This window comes from Vulpes vulpes, chromosome 12 (genome assembly GCF_048418805.1).
Source record: "Vulpes vulpes isolate BD-2025 chromosome 12, VulVul3, whole genome shotgun sequence".
Lineage (NCBI taxonomy): Eukaryota > Metazoa > Chordata > Mammalia > Carnivora > Canidae > Vulpes > Vulpes vulpes.
In genome coordinates this window covers 85,529,582-85,550,591 of record NC_132791.1, presented here as the reverse complement: position 1 = coordinate 85,550,591, position 21,010 = coordinate 85,529,582, and the positions used below count along the sequence as shown (strand labels likewise).

Sequence of the window (21,010 nt, the reverse complement as noted above, 5' to 3'; positions counted from 1 at the left end):
CTCCACATGTGGATACCTCCACCCCCAACTGAGATTCCTGAAAGTTAACTCTAATGGGGGGGGGGGTACGGGGTTCTTAAAGCACCATCCTTGTTTTCTGTGCCTCCTCCTCTTTGTTGCATCTCAGAAGGTCCTTTATGTTCACCTACCCTGAATAATCCACGAGGTTGGTTTGCCTCTTAAAATGAATGGCCCCACACTGCTGAGATTTTATGATGCTTCTAATTTTTCCACTTCCTTCACTGTGGTCAATATATTTGACACTAAAAGGCCCCCTTATTCCTTTTAATCTACTTGGGGGAATTGGGTAAGTATACTCATTACATCATTAATCTTACTCTCGGTGGCCATCTCAGGGCCTCATCCACAGCATCAAGTGTAGGGCCATTCATCAGTCATTCTTCTCCTTCTTGAGAAGTCTTTTTTCCTATTATTTTGCAGATTTCATAATGAGGTTAGAGTCACAAAAGTATGTGCACTGGATAAGAAAACTAGGATTCTATGATTGTTATGACAAATTTCACAGAAGTAACATCACGTGAACATTGTTAAAAGAATTTGCTCACTTCATTCTTATTCATTCAGTATACTTTTAATGGCGAAGAGAAGAAGAGAAGATGATGGTGAAGAAGGGAAGGAGTCTGTAACCACGCCCACCTCTTGCTCTGTAAGTATCCCCCTTATTACGTTTTTGAATGTTACAAGGTACGGTACAAATTCTAAATTAAGACAGAACTTAGATCTTGCTCATTCCTAAAACTTGGCTTTCTATCCTTGCTTCTTCCACGGCAGTTTTCCGGCACTCTCCCACCCTCATCCCTTTGTTGCATTTCTGAAAGATCCACTAGGTTAAATGACCATTCACTTCCTATGTGGCATCCTAAAAAATAAAAGAATTAACCTGTAGAGGGTAGAGGGGCACCTGAGTGACTTAGCTGGTTAAGCCTTGGAGTCTCAGTCTCAGCTCAGGTCATGATCGAGCCCTGCATTGGGCTCCACGCTGGGCACAGAGCTTGCTTAAGATCCTCTCTCCCTCTGCCCCATCCCTCCCTACTCATTCTCTCTCTATCTATCTCTCTCTCTAAAAAAGAAAGAGAGAGAATTAACCTGTATAATACATTTGTATGAACTCTATGACAAAGAATCGCTGATAGGTTTCTCAGTCTCTATGGGGCTCTGCTGAAGTTTCCAAAGCAGGGATTCTGCTTGCCTTCACCTTGCAACTTTTTGAAAATAAGTCCAAAATGTTTTCCCGAAGTTCAACATATGACTCCCACTTCCACCACCAAAAGAAGAGTGGACACCCGCTGTAGGAAATGTGCTCTACTCAAACCCATCGGGCACTCTGGGAGGGCACTCTGATATGGGCTGACCGGCATATATAGCTTTGTGGAAAGAACCTTTGGACAATGTTTATATGGAACCTTTATACAGAACCATTGACTATAATTACAATTTAGAACTCTGTTCCCTAAGAACAAGACCGAAGACCATACAAAGACCATAAAAAGATTCTTTATCCTCCTACTTTGAACATATGTGCTTCCATAGAGGCCCATAGAGGGGACCTTGTGGTCACTTCATAGAGCGCCACTGATAATGTCCACGCTGCAATGCCAATGTCATTTCCTTTTACATTCTACACAAAACATCTATTTGTATTATGAAACACACTGCCATTTTAGACCAGGTTTTAAATACACCGTAGGCACTTCATATTTCATGGAGAGTTCTCATCGTTAAGAAGAGATTTGGAACTTAAGTTTACAGGTTGCAAAGGTGACACAAAATGCTTCATTCTGGACTAGAATCAGCACCACCCCAATTTCACACTTGTAAGAATACCAAGTAATTTCCATTTACAGTTAACCATGAAAGAGGTTAACTTGCTCTTCAGTTTCCTATTCTCAACAAAATGTCTATTTATTATCTATTTTTGTCTAAGCATTGATTGATATCAAAAAAGGGGGTAAGAACTCAGTTTTTAAGAAACATAACTTAAAATGTTGATTGTAAGAGGAATGGAAATCTTCAGAGAATTTCAAAGACCTTTAAACCACAAATCCAATTACCACCAGCCACAATCAAATGCGTATGTCCAAGTATGTACAAAGTGAATACACCCACTCTTCTGCCCCTACCTTGCCGGTAATCAAGCCCCAAGACTAATTCTGACTGTGTGGGATCACAGCTCATAAATGCTGATGAGGAGGCTACCAGCTTGTTGCAGAGATAAACACACACACACACACACACACACACACACACATCCCTTTATAGAGGTCTAAAGTAGAAAATTATGAAATAAATGATGAACACAAAGGAATAAAGGATACAGAAACCCTTTGCTAAGTAGCAGAGAGAAGGGACAAGCTACAGAAAAGAAGAGCACAGCCACATTTGTCCAGAAGAACATTAACGGAAGGTCTGCTCAGTGGGCCCCACTGTATAAAACAAGTTCAAAAGACATAGTGCCTAAAGATTGGGAGCTCAAAACTTCAGCACACGAACCTCTTTTTCTATTTCTTCTATAAAGTTCCTTGTGTTTTTATGTATTTTAACTTTTGTGTTTGGAGCTGTTGGGATCCAGAGATCTCGATCTTGGCAGAATTATGATTTAATAGGTTTTTTTGGTGAGTAGACTCTGAACAGTAGGCTAGACATCTTTATTAAGCATAGAGAAACGCCAACTTGAAAAAAATATCCTAACACTGCTCATGGCTGCTGTTAGGAAGAGATAAACCCCCTCAATTCCTTTCCTTCTCTTTATTTGGAGGACAGGGACCACCCATGCCCCCCAGCAGGTGGGTCTGAGCTAGTCATCTATGAAGCCATTCAGTCCAGCTCAAGCCATGGGCTTTCCTGCCCATGTTTCATAGGCAGACAGTACAGTTACATGTTTCTTCATCCTCCTTCTTTGCCTAGACTACATAATTCCTCAGTGCAGGCACTCAAGTATCTGTTGAATGAATTATTTCAATTATGGACACCCGCATCACCCGTCTGTCCTGTGAGCTTGACCCAAGAACTGTCTTTGCCTCTTCCTTCTTCATGCCCTACAACCACCCATCACTAAGTTGTAGAAGTCCACCTCTTCAGATGCTTTTAGATATGCTGGTGCTTCTTTTTCTGACTCCCCACCTCAGGCCTCTCATGACCTTAGCTTCTCATGGCCTCTTGAAATAACAGGTCTGTTGCTGTTTACTTTTTATTTCATTATCAAAAATTTAACTCTGTAATCCAGCTAGAGTTGAAGGGGAGTGAGGGAAATATGGATCCATAGAACTGCAGTGAGAACACAAAGATTATAGGACATTTTGAGCAGAGAGCGGGGGGTGATGGGATGCTCTCCTGAGCTACAGAAGGAATGGTTGGGTAGTTAAGATAAAATGCAAGTTAAATTTGTTAGATTTGTCCACAGTCAGCAATGATGATCTTTTGCTGGTCTTGCCATTCCTGGACCCAAAGAGCACCACAGCTTCCACAATATTCACACCCTCTCTCACCTTGCCAAAGACCACACGCTTTCCATCCAACCACTCAGGCTTGGCAGTACAGATGAAAAACCTGGAACCATTTGTCTTGGGTCCAGCATTTAACATGGACAAGATGCCAGGACCCGTGTGCTTCAGGATGAAATTCTCATCAGCAGCTTTCACCCCACAGATGGACCGGCTGCCACTGCCATTATGGCGAGTGAAGTCACCACCCCTGGCACAGAAATCCCAGAATAATCCTGTGAAAGCAGGAACCTTTATAACTGAATCCTTTCTCCCCAGTGCTCAGGGCAGGAAAATTCTCTGCTGTCTCTGGAACTCTGTCTGCCAACAGCTCCAAGGAGATGCAGCCCAAGGGCTCACTGTCCACTGCAATGTGGGGAAACAGTGGGACTGGCCATTGCTGGGTGGCGTCTTTGAGGCCCCATGACCTATTTCTAACTCCTAACTCACCTGCCCCCATTTTCCCAAGTCCCAGCCACCTGGATATCCTTTCACCGATTTTACATATGTGCCATCATCTCACTGTGTCACTTCCTTGAGCAAGAATTTGTAATTGTGTCAACTGCCCCATGAATTGCAAACTCCAATGCCACATTTTAATGGTCCTCTACTCTGTGCTCCCCACAGGGGCCCAGCTTCCTTTCATACTGATCTTCAGCAGCAATGCACACATCCCTTGGCCAGCCTCTCCACCTATCCCACGCAGGTCATCTGCCCCCCCCCCTCCCTTGAGCCTTCATTGCTGCTGTCCTTGCTCCTAGATCCATCCCTGTTTTGCTTTTTATTTTTAAGATTTATTTTTATTTATTTTAGAGAGAGCATGTGCACATGCGGGGGGGGGGGGAGAGGGAGAGAGAATCTCAAACAGACTCCCTGCTGAGCACAGAGTCCAACGTGGGGCTTGGTCTCACGACCCTGAGATCATGACCTGAGCCAAAGAAATCAGGAGTTGGATGCTCAACTGAGTGAGCACCCCAGGCACTCCTAGACCAACCCCTGTTTGTCCCACCTATCATCTTTATATCTCCTTTCAAGGTACTTCTCCTATGAAACTCATCCTTACATCTACACAGCCCCAGCCATCCTCCTTTCCTCTCAACACTCACTGACTCACACTTGCTCCCCTGCACACTGCAAATTCTCGGTCATATTCTGTCATATATTGCTCCATAAATGCCTCCTGGGGATTGGTATTATGTCCTCAGCTAGATTTTCATAATTTTAGATTTACAGACTGTTGCAAAGATAGTACTGGGTTGCCTTGTCCCAGCACCCGGCTTTCCTTTATGTTCAAGTCTTACATAATCATGGGACAATGATCAAAACTAGAAAGTTAAGCTTGGCCAACACTACCAACAAAATCGTGGAATTTATTAGGATTTCACCAGTTTTTCCACATGTCCTTTTTCTGCTCAGGAAGCCAATCTAGGTTTTCACAAGACATGAACACATTCTGTCCCTTTAGTCTCCTCCAATGTGTGCAGTACCTCTATCCTTCCTTATCTTTAAGACCATGACACTTTCGAAGAGAACTTGTCAGTTGGCTGTTTTCTAGAATGTTCGTCAACTTGGGTTGGCTATTTTCTCTTGATGAGAGTGGGATTACACATGAGTGGGAAGAAGAGCACAGCAACAGTGCCTCCTTCTCAGCATTTCCTATGAAGGGCCACACAATGTCAATATGCATTAATGCTAAAACTTGATCAGTCAAGGCGAGTCTGCAAGTCTATCGGGATTATCCAGATAGAGTTACATATTTCTTTTTGTAATTACTAAATATTTTAGGGGTAGATACTTTAAAATTCCACAAATATCCTGTTTCTACCTAATCTTTTGCCCACCAATTCTAGCATTCACCGGAGGAACCTTCTTGTGGCATCCACCACTATGGGTTCTAAATGATGCCTCACCACTATGGGTTCTAAATGATGCCTCTCATTTATTTATTTATTGGAATTCTTCCATAAGGAGAATTCTTTTGCCCTACTTATTCAATTATTTATGTACTTTGGACTCACGGAGATTTATTTTATTCTTTGGTATCTAATCCACTATTTTTTCATCACACAAGCTGTTCTAACCTCCAGCTAGATTTTATGCTGTGTCAGAGTTGAGATGACCGCGTCTTATACATTTTCCCACGTGTCTAAGACAATGACAGGGACACAGTAGGTGTCTGATTCATTGATTGATTGATTGACTAACTCGTCATTTGATAAATAATGTTCAAGGCCTTGTTAGGTGCCAGAGTTACTACAACAAATAAAACAATTCCTTCCTTCAAGGGGGTTTGCAGTCTAGTTAACAGAGACTCATGTGTGTATCTACAAGTCCTTGATAAAAGTATTTGGAAGAGTAGAGCGATAGCTCAAAGGGAATACAGTAAATTCTACCTGGAAAAAAGGAGAGTAGGGTGATAGGCAGAAGAAATTTTCTTAAGAAAAACAGTGGCCTATGCCCTTTTTACTCCATTGTTCTATAAAATAATAAAAATAAGTGGGCATATAAAATATCTAGAGACAAATACTGTAACACAGTTAACAGGTAGAGACTGCCTCTGCATCTTCTAAACTAATTCTTAAAATCAAACCTCAACGGCACACTTTTTAGGAAGATTTAATGTAGTAAACACAGACTCTTTATATAGTGACTATATGCTTTAGGAAGAAAATTGGAAAGAGCTAAGGTAAAAAAAATCTAAGGAGCCATTTGTCTTAATCCAGTTTCCAAATCCAATTTCATAGTTTTTATGTCTTCACAGGGAATAATGAAGAGCAAATAAGAAGCATCATCAATCAAAGATGGACTCCCCAAGTTTCTGTACCTAATTCAATTTTCTTGTACTGCTCCTACTGTATTTTCCGAACAAAGCTGTTCTTTTCTGCATGTGATAGTTCAGACCTGCAAATATCCTCAGGAATAACAAACAAACAGGGCACATTTTCTGTCACAATTTACACTCTCTAACATTCTTTATCCAAAGCATTTTGAACTCCAAGCAAGCAGAGACACATCTAAAATACAAAAATACCCTGCCATATTGCAAGAGCTGCACACAATAGAGATTTTGTATTTTTAGACAGTTCTTGACACTTAAACCTGTTAATATTTAACTCCTACTATTGTTCTAAATGATGAATAAGCAAATGCTCTCCTGCACACCCAATGTTACATCATGCACTTTGGTTGCAACAGTAAATGCTGCAGAGAGGAATTTTACTTTCCCGGTTTCCTATCACCCTTTCTAATTATTGTCAGTGTGTCCTTTTCATGTTAGGGTGTACACAACAGATGCACATATGTGTTGCGTCTGTGGCTAGCCCCACAAATGCCCACATATTCACGGTGTGCACACAAATATGCCCATATGCATGCAGATTCGTCCCCATGTTCATATCCACTTAGAAATCTAGCTTGCTGCACTGCCTGATGGGTCTGTGAATACACACGCAAACGGCATGCAATCCAGTGGATTTCCTTTTGTTACCTTTGGTAGGAGATTAAGATAGAAAGCTTTAAAAAAAAATCCAAGAAGACACTTCATGGCATCTGTGATTAGGAGACAGAAGCCAATGAGACACATGGGCTGCCGCATAAGGGGAAGTTCAGCGCGCCAGCCCACACTTTTTTTGTGAGGATTTACTAGATTTACTTCACCTTGCCTACTTGAAGACTTCATCCTTCAGCATCCTACTTATCTTCCTCTTGTTCCTAACCCACAGACTCTATCCTGTCTCTACCAAGACCTCCCGAAAGGAGGATTATTAAATGAAACAAGAGAGCATTCTGTTTTGTTAGAGTTATTCAGCACTTACTCAGAGAAAAAAAATTATATTATAAATTATATTATTACATATAATATAAATCATATTATAAAATGATGTGGTGTATAGCTCAATAGAGAGTAGACAATTCTGTTACAGAACCCACTGGGAAATTTTTGGAAAAAATCCCATACAAACAGAAGAATTTCTGGGCCAGAAAAATGAGGAGCAGAAAAAAAAATAATTCATGAATATTTTAAAATTTTTTCACAGATTTTTCCTGTCCGTGACTGATTCTCCATGGGTATGATCACAGGTGATCACTGCCCCTGACACGTTCCCACACAGTAAGCACGGTGCATATTGACAGAAATAGCAGGGAGTGGATATCAGAGTTCACGGAACATTGTTTATGCAGTACCTCACTTGATTTTTTTAAAAAAAGATTTTCTTTATTTATTTGAGAGAGAGCGAACACCTAAGTGGTAGTAGGGGTAGAGAGAGAAGCAGACAAGCAGGGGGCCTGACGTGGGGCTTGATCCCAGGATGCTGAGATCATGATCTGAGCCGAAGGCAGATGCTTAACCAAATGAGCTACTCAGGTGCCCCTCACTTGATCCTGACAACACTCTGTTAGATACAATTATCTCCATTTCGTAGATTACAGAAAAAAAAATCCCTCACATTTTAAGTGATTTGTCTGTGGTCACAGAGTCAATAAGTTGCACAACTGAAACTCCATATCAGAATTTCTGATACCAAATATAATTTTTTCCATAACGTGAATTTTATTTAATTTTGAATTCATTCATTCCATTGAATTGATTCATTCATTGAATGAATTCTTGAATTCATTCATTCCATTTTTATGGTGGTAGGCTATATAAGCTCTGCTTATTGCCTAAAGACTGTATATGCCTCTAAATGAAACTAACCCTTTAAGCCCTACATTTCTTTTTAAAGTTCTCTCTTTTCTGGTTAAACTAAAATGCCCACATTCCTTAGCACCTGCTTCCCTTTTCCCCAAAAACTCCCTTTTGAGAGATCTGATGTCCTATTATCGAATGATATGATTATGTTTATTGACAAATCTTTGCTTTTTTTAAAGATATTATTTATTTATTCATGAGAGACAGAGAGAGAGAAAGAGAGGCAGAGACACAGGTAGAAGGAGAAGCAGACTCCATGCAGGGAGCCCATGTGGGACTCGATCCCAGGATCCCGGAATCACGCCCTGAGCTGAAGGCAGATGCTCAACTGCTGAGCCAGCCAGGCATCTCAAATCTTTGCTTTTTAAAAATTATTATTCTTGCACACATTGCTCAGTAGTTTTTAATTTTAACCACTGCTACTTCCATGTTCTTTAAATATTTATTATTTACTTCAGAGAGAGAGAGAGAGAGAGATCATGAGCGGGAGAGGGCAGAGAGGATGTCAAGCGGACTCCATGCTGAACAGGGAGCCTGACGTGGGGCTTGACCCCATGACCCTGAGATCATGACCTGAGCTGAAACCAAGAGTCAGGATGCTTAACCCACTGATCCACCCAGGCGCCGTTCTTATCCTAATAGCTATCACGGTGGTTACTTCCAGTCCAGAAAAATCTGAAGAGTTCTTTATTTTTATTCAACCGCATTTGTCTAGCATGCACATTTCTTGAATTTTCCTTTCTGGTCACTGTTATTACGAAGACCCTTGAATCAAGCAGAAGGGCTGTCGGCTTTTCCTGAGCCATTCAAAAGGTGCTTTGGACGGAACCACTTCTCTGCAGAGTACATTCCGATGTCATAAATACTGAACATGATAGAATCCTACGCGGGAGGCAAAAGGAAAAAGTAGCTCTAAACAGACAGATCTATTTATGTGCCAACACGGCCTGATAATTAGACCATTAGGAAAAAGAGAGAGAGAGAGAGAGAGAGAGAGAGAGAGAGACTATCCCCAGATGACAGCTTGATGGGACATTGGGCGAGACCCCTCTTCGGCACGTGTGTAGGGGATGCTTCACTGTGGTCAGCCTAGAGCTTCTGGAACGGCAGTCCACACTCTCAACCGCAGGGATGATCAGACTCCGGGCATACCACCCCTCCCTTCCTGCCGCCCAACTCCGCTTTCCTGCTGTTTTAATTGGATTATTTTGGAATCTGCTATTTCTGTCTCGCTCCTTTCCCCAAACTGTCATATAAGTACTGCAGCTTGACTATTACTCAGCTGCCAAATTTCACTCCAGAGACAGCTGTATTTCAGTGGCAAGTGAAGTGATATTCCCTCTGCGCCATCTGAACACTAGCTTAAGGGGTTAAGCATCTGGAGAGGGGTGGGGGGAAGCCTTTACTCAGGAAACGAGTGTTTTTGTTTTATCCTGTCTTATCATCATTACTGGAGGAGCCGGTCATCAGCTCCACCTGAGCATGAAGGGGGGAACGTAGCAGGAAACACTTGACACATACACTCAAATGCACCAAGAGAGGACATAAAAGCCAACTAGGGCTTTTCCCAGGTTCCTTTCTACAGGGACTACAAAGCCTTACAAGATCTAGAATGTAAGATGATGATCATTTTGAGAAGGGCGGAAGCCTCAGAGAATAATAACCCATTCATGTTACATACATAAAACTTGGAGGCACAGAGTAAGCGGGTACTTTGTTCCAAGCCCCCCGATCCCCAGGCCGAGGGCTTTCCTCCTGAACTTGAGTTCAGCCATAGACACGCTCAGAGGATCACGTCTCTGCCCGTGGGACCAAAGACAGCCCTAGCTTCTAAAGCATGTGATACAGCATTAAATTTCTCGTTCTGTTTGGTTAACGTTCATCTGTGTTAGATACTCAGGATTTAAAGTTGATCTCTACGAGCAAGAAACCAGAGTGTAAATAGAGGGAGAAGCAGAGTAGAAATAGTAGCAGTAAACAGTGTCGGGCCAGGGAATGTGTAAGGGTTTAAATGCATATAATCCTCGCAGTGACCTGCTGTGCTCACTTGAAAGAACAAAAGAAAGAGAGATAGAGAAGACAGGATCTTTCTGAAAAGAAAAGTGCAAGGACCAAATATAACTACCAGGCCCTAGAAACTACCTTCCCAAATTTTACTAAAACATTTAATGAAAACCTAAATTGGAGGGGGTCTTGAGTTAGGGAGGCACAGAGTCTAAATGACCTTCATGTTCCCTTCCACCGCCAAATACTGCATCAGAAGCTGTGATTTCTAACATTCTACAATTTAGAAAACATAGCTAAATGCTTCATCTCATCTGATAAACTCTAAGAGGGGGAAAAAAGCATTAATTTGGAAAGGATAGCAGGATAGCAACCCTCTCCTATCTCTCCTTCTCCTCATTGCTTACACTAGGACCAGTACAGTCTGCCAACATCAAAAAGAGCATCAGTGTAGCAGAGGACACAGAAGCAATTCAGCATTGCACCTTAGGGGTTCAAAAACAAAATGTCAGGCTTCACTGTCAACTATTTTCTCATGTGTTTTCCTCCATCAGGGGACACAAGAATCTACTTTATTTTACGAGGTAAAAGAACTATGTGAATGTCTGCACACCGACACACTAAATCACATGATTTGTACGGCTTTCAAAGAATAAACTGTTTTACATGGAAGTCTGGTAAATTATTTTAGAAACTCTAATATACTCCAAAATGGTTCTGAAAAGCTATGCCTACATCTAAAACACCATGTACTCTTGAGTCTTTGTCTCTATGTTTTTCATTTTGCCATGAAACACATCATTAAGTGTTTCAAAATAAATACCTTCCCCCAAACTGGCTATGAATTATGGAGGCTTTTTTTTTCAGGAACTAGAGTGGAAAACAGAAGAACATATCTATACTGAAAGGTAAGTTTTGAGGAGATCTCTATTTTAAATACCTAATGAATAACAATAGGGTTTTCTTTAGCACAGAAATGTGTGTTGCAATGCCCAGTATATGCACTTGTTGGATGGCTGGCTGGGTTGGGTTGGGCAGTGGGATAAGCAACTTAAACTGGACATGTCAAAGACAGAAAAAGCATTTAGGTAAAGTATGTGGTAGAGGTATGAGCCCCAGAAGGAAGCAGTTGACCAGAGAAATACAAAATAAAGAAAAAGGAACCCACCAATCCAAAGCCAGGAATGCAGCTTTACCAAACCCATGCTGAAAGCCAAAGAAGACAAAAGAAATCTTTGAGTGTATTTTATTATTTCATGAATAAATGGGAAGAAGGTAAGAAGAACCATAATCCCACAAACAAGCAGAGTGTGGAATGGCACCAAAAACTGGAGAGGCCAACTTGTGACAACCAGAGAAACTACTTTGATCTGGAACTTATACCCATTTAAAGTTAACCAAGTGAAGTTAATTATGCTTTGCACAAAAGGTAGACATAATTATATACTTAATCTCCCCCAGTAACATGAACGACAGTGGATAAAGTAAGAAAAGGGATGCAGTTAATAAAAATTAGGATAAGCTAAAGAGGTCCTGGTGAAACAATCACCCCCATTCTTCTTTGGGTGGCAGCTGAACAAAGAAAGTACCACCATCTACCGTGCGCCACCCACTCTTCTATCTAGCACGTTAATATTGTCCCAGACTACAACATATTCATTTCACAATTGCTTAAAATATGGCTTGCCAATAGCAGGTGCTATTTAGATCACCTATGTGGAGAAGAATAGCCGCCAGAATGTTACTGGCCTTGACCATGTGCCTCCAAGCAGAGTTCCACACTTGTCCTCTCTCTTCACTTTCTACTCCATTCCCAATCCCATCCTGCTATCAGTAAGCACAACCTCACCGCCAATTGCCAACTGTTCTCTGGTTCTTTCTGCCTTTCAGATCAATGGGTCTTTCTCCATTGGTATCTCATTTCAGATGCATTCTCTGCCTCCTTTTAGAATGGCCCAGAATGGGGCGCCTGGGTGGCTCCGTGGTTAGCATCTGCCTTTGGCTCCAGGTATGATCCCGTGTTCCTGGGATCGAGTCCAGCCTAGGGTTCCCTGCAGGGAGCCTGCTTCTCCCTCTGCCTATGTCTCTGCCTCTCTCTCTGTGTCTCTCATGAATAAATAAAATCTTAAAACAACAACAAAGAAGGCCCCAGAGTCCAGCTTCATGTTCCTCCAAACTAAGTCATGATGCTCTCAACTGTATCTCCCTTTGAAATGTGAACTCCATTAGGGCAGGTCTTGTTCCATTCCAAATCTCTAATGCCAGAACCGTACTAGTACATAGTAGCCCCCAAAAGAGGTATTTGCTGAATGAATAAATGGGTAATACAGGGCTGAATGGAGTTAGAATTTAAAGGCATGGTCTCAGCTTCTTACGATTCAAAAGCCATGCTTTCCCTTTGCACCAGCAGAGTCCCAATCACCCCACAGGCCCCGCGGGACTCTATGAATTGACTTTTCAACAGTGGTTTTGGCCTAGTCTTACAGACAGGTTTCCTACATGATTGCAAAACTGGTTTGCTTATGGAGACAATCAAAACGTGCTGGACCACAGGTGTGAGGCCACAGCAAAGTTACATATGGTTAAATATTCCCCCACTCTTCTGCCTCCCTAGAGACACTCATTCTGGTAAGCCCTGGATAATCAACACGTCTGCATTTCTGCACACCAGCCAGTGATTTGCAGCAAGAGAACTGTTTCTTCCTCTCTGTTTGAGTTCCTATTGATTCTGTAGTTTAGGAGGAGTCCAAGTGCTATCCAAATACCAAATGTTCCATATGGTACTGTTATTACCGTTCTCACTACCATGACGTCCAGCCTTCCTACCTACACTCGTGAGGTGCCTCACTGGAGTCTGGCAGGACATTATGAACTCTTTTCCTGACCTCTATTTGCCAACACATTTGCCTTCCTCTCTCCCTTTATGAACTTACTAATTTTATCAAAATAACACATGCATGTGTATAAATATGAGTTTCATTTTCTTACTCGCTCTTCCAATCATGTATAGGGGAATAATTTATGAGCCATTACAGAGGAATTCTTAAGCTAAACTGTCTTAATTAGGAATTCAGATGTTTTTCCTTTTATTGAAAAATATAGAGCTGTTCAAATTAGACTGTAAATGTGGGCCAAACAAATGCGTGGCAACAGACACAAGGGTTGCAGAGTAGCCAGTGAAAGGCATTAGCCGAAGCCTGTCAAGTTGCCTTGTGTTTGTCTCCTTGGATGCCAAATAATCCCTTTGCCTCTTTTGCCTTCTATTTTTCAACTGTCTGATGTAGCTAAAGGATTGGGAACCTCACAATCCTACAGGTTTCCCTTCTGTGTTTATGTGGGATGAAGCATATGTTTCCTAAGAGCTGGGGGGTGGGGGTCTCTCACTCTACCTTCTCATTCATTTAATTAGGGGAAGGAGGCTTATTTATAATGGGGGAAGAGATGAGGCTGGTAGCTCATGCACAGAGCCAGACAGAGACTCTCCATGTGCAGCTCAAAGAGGCCAGCAAGCTTGCCTGACCTGAGGTGCCCACTGGAGCACAGGAGCAAGGCAGCCTGCGCTCACATAGTGACAGATGTCACGGCTCTGTGGTGAGCGGGTCTCTCTGACTTGCAGGACTGCAATGACTTCATTAATTCAAACTAACGCCATTCAGAAATATATTACATTTTGGGGAGATACCAGAGGAGCATGAAAAGAAATTGGGAAAAGAAAAAATAATTTTCAACATTTCATATATATTTTGTTGCAACAACACCCTATGAGATAGGTACCATTATTATCTAAATTTTATAATCTTAGACACTCAAGATGTAAAGTAACTTGCCCAACGTCACACCCCAAGAAAACAGCGAAGCTGGAATTTGAATCCAAGCAGTCCGGAGTCTGCAGTCTTGTCTACGGTGATCTACAGCCTCTGAATCATATGGAGCTACCATAATTATATCGAATCATGCTCCCAATGTCAGATGGGCACATATATGCATAGACATACACACACAGATATGCTTTAATTTCAGTATAATTTCAGATCCATGTTTAATGTGAGCCATCTATTAAATACTTTTATTCTTATTAAGAAATGAAAAACTGTGTTTTCCATTGCAAAGTATTGCTATCCAGTGATATCATGATTGTCTAAAAATACCTGGCTGAAAAAAGGGGGGAAAACCTAAAACTCCCTAGGACCCCTTCCCTTATTGATTTAAGTATTATTTTACAAATGTCAAAAACTAGTAAGTTTTAAGCATGCTACTGTCTATCAGAAGAAAGCTCTTTAAAATAGTATGATTTATAAATTTACAAGTAAATCGCTCCCTGCAAAAAAATAACACATAGGATACCATTTCTTATAATCAATTGGCAGAACTCTGTTTTCAAAATTTCTCAGCACTGGCAAAACTGTATGGAGACAGGTACTCTCATATACTGTGCCTCTGGAAATATAAACTGGTATGACTTTATTGGAAAGTAATTTGGCAAGAGGAAGTATCAGAAAGTCTTAATCCTTGAAAACTTTTAAACTCTCCAATTTACAGGTAAGGGATAAGTATCCCAAGGAAATCACTAGTAATGGCAGCTAATCTTAAGCTATAAGAAAATACTCATGGTAGCATAAAAGCCAAAAAATTAGAAAAACCTTAAATGGGGGGATCAATTAACATATTTTAGGATACGCATTCAATGCTCTACAAGAGGGGATCAATTAACATATTTTAGGATACGCATTCAATGCTCTACTACATATAATCATTAATAATCATGCTGTAGATATATACCTGCTGGTATGAAAAAAAGTTCATTATTACATTTTTAAGAGGAACAAAAAAGTGAGGTAATAGTATATAGTGTATTGTTTCCTACTACCATGTGATGGTAGTCTCTCTAGCTGAATTTCTGAATACCATCATTGGAATTATCTTTCTTATCAGTGCCTTATCATCCATCCTACTCAGTGATCTCAAAATAATTAGAAGCTATTTTCTTTCCCACAAAAAAATGCAAGGGTTCTATTTTTACAATACACGGAAAGAATAAATAGCTGGAGACTACGAACCTATAGATGTGTATTTATGTTGTGGGTCTGCGTGTGTGTGTGAGAATAGATACAGATACATCCCCATCACTACCTTGGGAATGTTACACTAAGTGAGAGTTATTTTTGGTTAAAGATTTTGGAGATATTTACCTGTACCATGTGCTTTCATCACAATGGAGAAACATAAGCAGTCAGTTCCTTCCCAGCGGATCTCTCCACACAGATTTTGCTTGAGTAGAAGGGGTGGCAGTAGAGAAACTCAATGTAAAATGCCTAGACCTGTAATTATAAAAACAATTTCCCACTGAGTTAGGCAGCTTTCTGTGCCCTTCATTCACATTAGCTGAAGTCACGGAAAAGAGAAACATACTTGCATAATCTCTTTCTCATAGGCACGAGCATGCACACACACACACACACACACACACACACACACACACACACAATTCTTATGGCAGATGTCAAAACCTCAGCAAGCAGACCCATAGCAGGCCCTCATCTCCACAGTGAGTGGGGTTCTGGCCAGAGTTCATACCTCATCCCATCCTAACCTCAGGGATGTTACCATCAAGATGATGTCATCATCATCAAGATGATGTCGTTCTTTCCCATCCTTTCCTAATGATGCCAAAACTTCAGAGAAATTAAAAAAAAAGTTCTCCCCCAGAAAATGTCTGAAATATTAGTGAATATGATGGTCTCTGAAGACTCCTTCCAGCCACAGAGTTAAACAAATTCAGTACCTGTTTTTACCATAACAGCCTGGCTTCCAGTTTTGCAACTATACATGCCTCTCTGTTGATGACTCAGGTACAGCCCGGTATTGGGGATAAAATTCAAAGTTATCACTAACATTTACCAAACACTTACTACGTTCTTAGCTTTATGCACGTTACCCCCACTGTACTGCACTCTGCAAGGTAGCTAGCAATCATTATTATCTCTGCTATTGACAAGAAATGAGAGAGTTCGGATAGCTAGCAGATGTTAAAGCCAGGATTTAAGCCAATATTGCTCACAGAGGCCATGCTGATAATTTTAGTACTGTACCATCTCTCCAAAATTGACCTTGCTATCAAAACGCCTGTATTCATTAAATATCAAATTGACATCATCTTATTTTTCCCCAGAATTTATATGTTATGTAGGTCTTAGCATTACTAACTCTTTTTGGATGTGGCTATCCTTTGATTTTAATTCTCAAGCTTGGGATGCCTGGGTGGCTCAGTGGTTGAGTGTCTGCCTTTGCCTCAGGTCGTGATCCCGGGATCCTGGGATGAAGTCCCACATCAGGCTTCCCACAGGGAGCCTGCTTCTCCCTCTGCCTATGCCTCTGCCTCTCTCATGAATAAATAAATAAAAAATATTAAAAAACACAATTCCCAAGCTAAATTGAACTCAACATGTTCCTATTTCAATCAAGAGTAAATTCATAGTTATTTCAGTCAATTAAAAATGCCAACTAATCCCAAATCCAGATGCCAAACCACAAAGGAAAAACCTAAAATCCAAGTCCTCTCTAAATGGTTACATTTTATTGGAAAGAAAACAGATACAAAAAGAAAAAAGAAAAGAAAACAGATTAACAAAATCTGAAGCCATATGTGAATCCCTAATTTAAGACGTGGAAGTCAAGAAAGGAATTTCTCTATATTGTAATATGTCTATGGTTTTAAAAAAATACTTAAACATATCTACCTATTTACAAATTCTATATAATACAGGTTTTAGAATCACTGCAACACAGAATAGGTGTAAGCATATCAAGGAACCAGTAAAGTTATTTATGGGTCACACACTAATTTCCCTTTTGGACATGTGTATATGTGTGTGTGTGTGTGTGTGTGTGCATTTATTTGCACTATTCTGGTTATATCTCTGTGTTGTCATGCATGCCACTTCCTTTGATTAGCATGCCTTTTTCTACTTGCCAACTAGAAAATGCCTATTCATTCCTCAAGGCCAACCTCAAACCTCAATTCCTTATAATATCCACTCCCCCCAATCTGGTGTTTTCTGGAAATCCAAGCAGTGGATCCTGCTCTCTCCTGTTTTCCTAGCTCAGCAATGGGTGCCAACATTACCCTGACATCTTCCTCTCCCTAATGATGCCCCACACCCACCCAACCGGTCATGAGTTCTACCAACAGCACACCACCCTCTACCTCTCCCCTACACCACCCCCTGCTCTAGGCCTCCAACTAGCACAACTCATCCAGACTACTACAAGGACCTCCCAAATGGTCTCCCTGCTCCTACTCCTGTCGCCCTACAGTCCATTCTCATCCTGCCCATCCTCAGCTCCTACTTATGGTAATGCAATGGTTTTCCATCAAGCTAGGTTCTTAATGTGGCCTCCAGGGTCCAGTATGGTCCAGTCCTTGTGCTATTTTTTCCAGCCTGCACTCTAGCTTTTCCAGTTCACTTTTAATTCCTAAAAAGCACTTTGCTCTCCTAGGCCTCAGGACCTTTGCATGTGATCTCCTCGTCATTAAGACTTCTCCCCAAATCACCTACCTTCCTCAAATGACATTGTATTCTTTTCTCCTTCAGATTTCATATCAGAGTCCTCTTCTCTCTGGGGGAGCCCATCCTGCTCTCTGGGGGGAGCCCATCCTGACCTCCATGGCCAGGTCACTACCTCCTACTCCATGCTTTGATGGAAGCACTTTCCCTTTTTATACTAGACACCTTTATAATTTTACCTTTTTTTTTTTTTTGCTAGATTCATTGATTAATGCTTATTTCTCCTACTAATTAGTAAGCTCCAGGAAAGCAAAACTGTGTATGTTCTTGTCCACCCTTTTAGCCTCAATATTCAACATATGCTTGGCACATGATAGACACTCTGTGGAAATCTGCTGAATGAATAAATGAGAAAAGGAAGGAGAGAAGGAAGGAAGACCATCCCTTATCATAATTTAATTAGCATTTGCTGAATTAATTTGTTGATAGCTTTTCAACACACAAAATATAAGGTCTGTATTCCCTTGGACAGCAGGTGAGGCTCCTTGAGATCTGCCCCCAGGCAGCTGTGTCACTGCTCTAGCTGCCCTGGATGCTCAGCATCTCTGAATCCCTGTGGCTTCCTTTTTTTTTTTTTTTTTAAGATTTTATTTATTTATTCATGAGAGACAGAGAGAGGCAGAAATACCGGCAGAGGGAGAAGAAGCAGGCTCCTTGCAGGGAGCTTGTTGTGGGACTCGATCTCAGGACCCCGGGATCACTCCCTGAGCCGAAGGCAGACGCTGAACCCCTGAGCCACCCAGGCGCTCCTTCCTGTGGCTTCCTGATCTGACCAACCCTGCCTCGCCTGCCCTTGCTTATCTCCACCCGCTAGTCTACTCTGTCTCCTCTACACATCATCTTTTCAAACTCCTTCTTCAAGTCTCAGAGATAGGACTCATTTCTGTAAAGACCTCTCTAATACTTCCTAGGAAGCTGGTGCCCTCTTTCCCCATTTTTCTACAACATCCAGTACTTTCCCTATTAAAGCAATTATCATGTTTTCTTGTACTTTTATCTTACATTTTGTCTTAAATGTGAGTCCCTTAAAGGCAAAGGACTGTACTATCTCCAGAGTTTAGCACAGCAGCTTATAACACACAGTCTACAATTCAATATTTGTTCAATGAACAAAAGAACATATATATACATGTATATACACACGTATATATACACATGTATATACACATGTATATATACATATATATGTATGTATATGTATATGTATATGTATATACACACATGTGTACTTGCATTTATAGACACACATATCTATTATACATATAAATTTCATATGTTCAAAGTTTCAGTTGAATATTTAAGTGTTATTAACATAGTATATTTTAATTATTATTATTTAATTATATATAATGGTTATAAATCCATCTGTAAAGTGGGCATAAGAACACCTCCTTTAACTGTGCACTTGAGGAAATTAAATAATATAAGTAAAATGTTTAGCACAGAGCTCAGCATTTTAGAAGCACTGCATAAATATTAACTGCATATTCATTATCACTATCAACATTGTCATTAGGGCAACCGAGTTGAATTTATAATCCATGCTCCAAATTTAATAGTTTTATTGGCCAACGTTTTTTCCTATTAAAACATTAATTAGCATTACCCTCTCTGTTAAGCCATAAAAATGGCTGAAGTTTACATCTAGCAAACTATGAATGAAGAAGAGTCTTACTCACTATAGCTAAAGGACAAATTATTTCAGTAATCTGTCATATATGTGTAGAAGTACGAAAGCATCAACAGAAAAGAAGCATTTCTTTATAAAAATTATCTATAAAATCTAAATGATTGAAACAACAAATATTATCATTCCAATGCTGTAAACATTTAGCTGAGATAATTAGGAATGCTTACAATAAATTATTTCTTTCACTAAAACAACAAGATAGAAATGTATATTCGTCCCTTTTAACCACTGGACAGAGTAATGTGACTTGATAAATACGTATCACATATTTGCCTTAATGAATATGCCATAAGATGCTTGAATTAACAGCAAACACATTTCATGTGTCATCTATTAGATGCCATTCTGATTTTGAATTGCTGAAATTTAAGGAAATAGACTATGCAAGACGGAAAAACAGGCAAGGTAACTTTGCAACAGTTTTTTGGAAAAAAAAAATATCGTGAGAATGAACTGTTTACTACAATTGCTACCAGTACACGCTTGAGCAGAATGAACTGGTAATAATTTATCCTTTACAAAGCAAACTTATAAGTTGGCCCTTTACTGCTCTTTCTCTTGCATACTGGCCAAATGTGCATAATTAATACTAAAGTATTTTGTACACTGTAAAGTGCTGAAATATAACATACTAGCATCATTGCATTTTATGATTTCTATTCTCAGTTTACCTTTAGCTCTGTAACACATGAAAACAAGTCAGGGGGCCCTTGGGTGGCTCAGGGGGCCCTTGGGTGGCTCAGGGATTGAGCGTCTGCCTTTGGCTCAGGTCGTGATCCCAGGGTCCTGGGATCGAGTCCCATTATCAGGTTCCCTGCAGGGAGCCTGCTTCTCTCTCTGCCTATGTGTCTGCCTCTTTCTCACTCTGTCTCTCATGAATAAATAAACAAATAAAATCTTTAATTAAAAAAGCAAGTCATATTTCTAATTGAGGTTCACCCATCTTCTGAAACGTACCAGAGTTACAGAGGGAAAATATAAAAATGCTTAATTCTTAACTTCTGTTTTACTGCTAGAGTATTAAACTAGTTTTAGAGTTATAATTCTATTCATCGGCCACAAGCACTGAGCACTTTAACATGGTGCAAACAGGTTGTTCTCTGGAACATAATTGAGACAGAAAGGTAGAACAAATTGAGCAAAAAAAAAAAAAAAGGTCTCAATTTACTCAGATCAGTGTTATCTGAATTTACTATTAATTTCATTCTTATGATGCTTGTGTTCGTGTCATAAAATCCTGTGAAATCTTAGGAACTTATGAGGCAAAATGCCTCCTTCCTTATGCTGGTGCACCACCAGTTGGGGATGTCCTTCTCACTCATTCAGATGTTACTCTTGCTTTAAGATTGAGCTCAGATATCACTTCCCCTGTGACATGTTCCCACACAGACCCTATCTGTCCTGCAATGTAATGCTCCCCTCTCTCGACTGGGAGCCCCCGAGAGTCACTGACCATCTCTCTGCATTTTCCCTAACAGCCTACACAGTTCCTGGCACATAAAATATTCTCAGTAGATACCGGCTCGATGCATCAATGAATACACCCACTTTGATACTC

General features: G+C 40.6%; 1 protein-coding gene and 1 pseudogene across 4 annotated transcripts in view; both read right to left on the bottom strand.

Annotated features, from left to right (window-relative positions):
* ATXN1 (ataxin 1) overlaps nucleotides 1-21,010 on the bottom strand; it is a 403,943-nt gene that overhangs the window by 229,327 nt on the left and 153,606 nt on the right. For all 4 annotated transcript variants that reach the window (XM_025999330.2, XM_025999331.2, XM_072729076.1 and 1 more), the window contains one exon: nucleotides 15,387-15,515. The gene's annotated coding sequence lies outside the window, so the exon portion shown is untranslated. The remainder of the gene's footprint in view (nucleotides 1-15,386; nucleotides 15,516-21,010) is intronic.
* On the bottom strand, nucleotides 3,277-3,960 carry LOC112920429 (peptidyl-prolyl cis-trans isomerase A pseudogene; annotated as a pseudogene).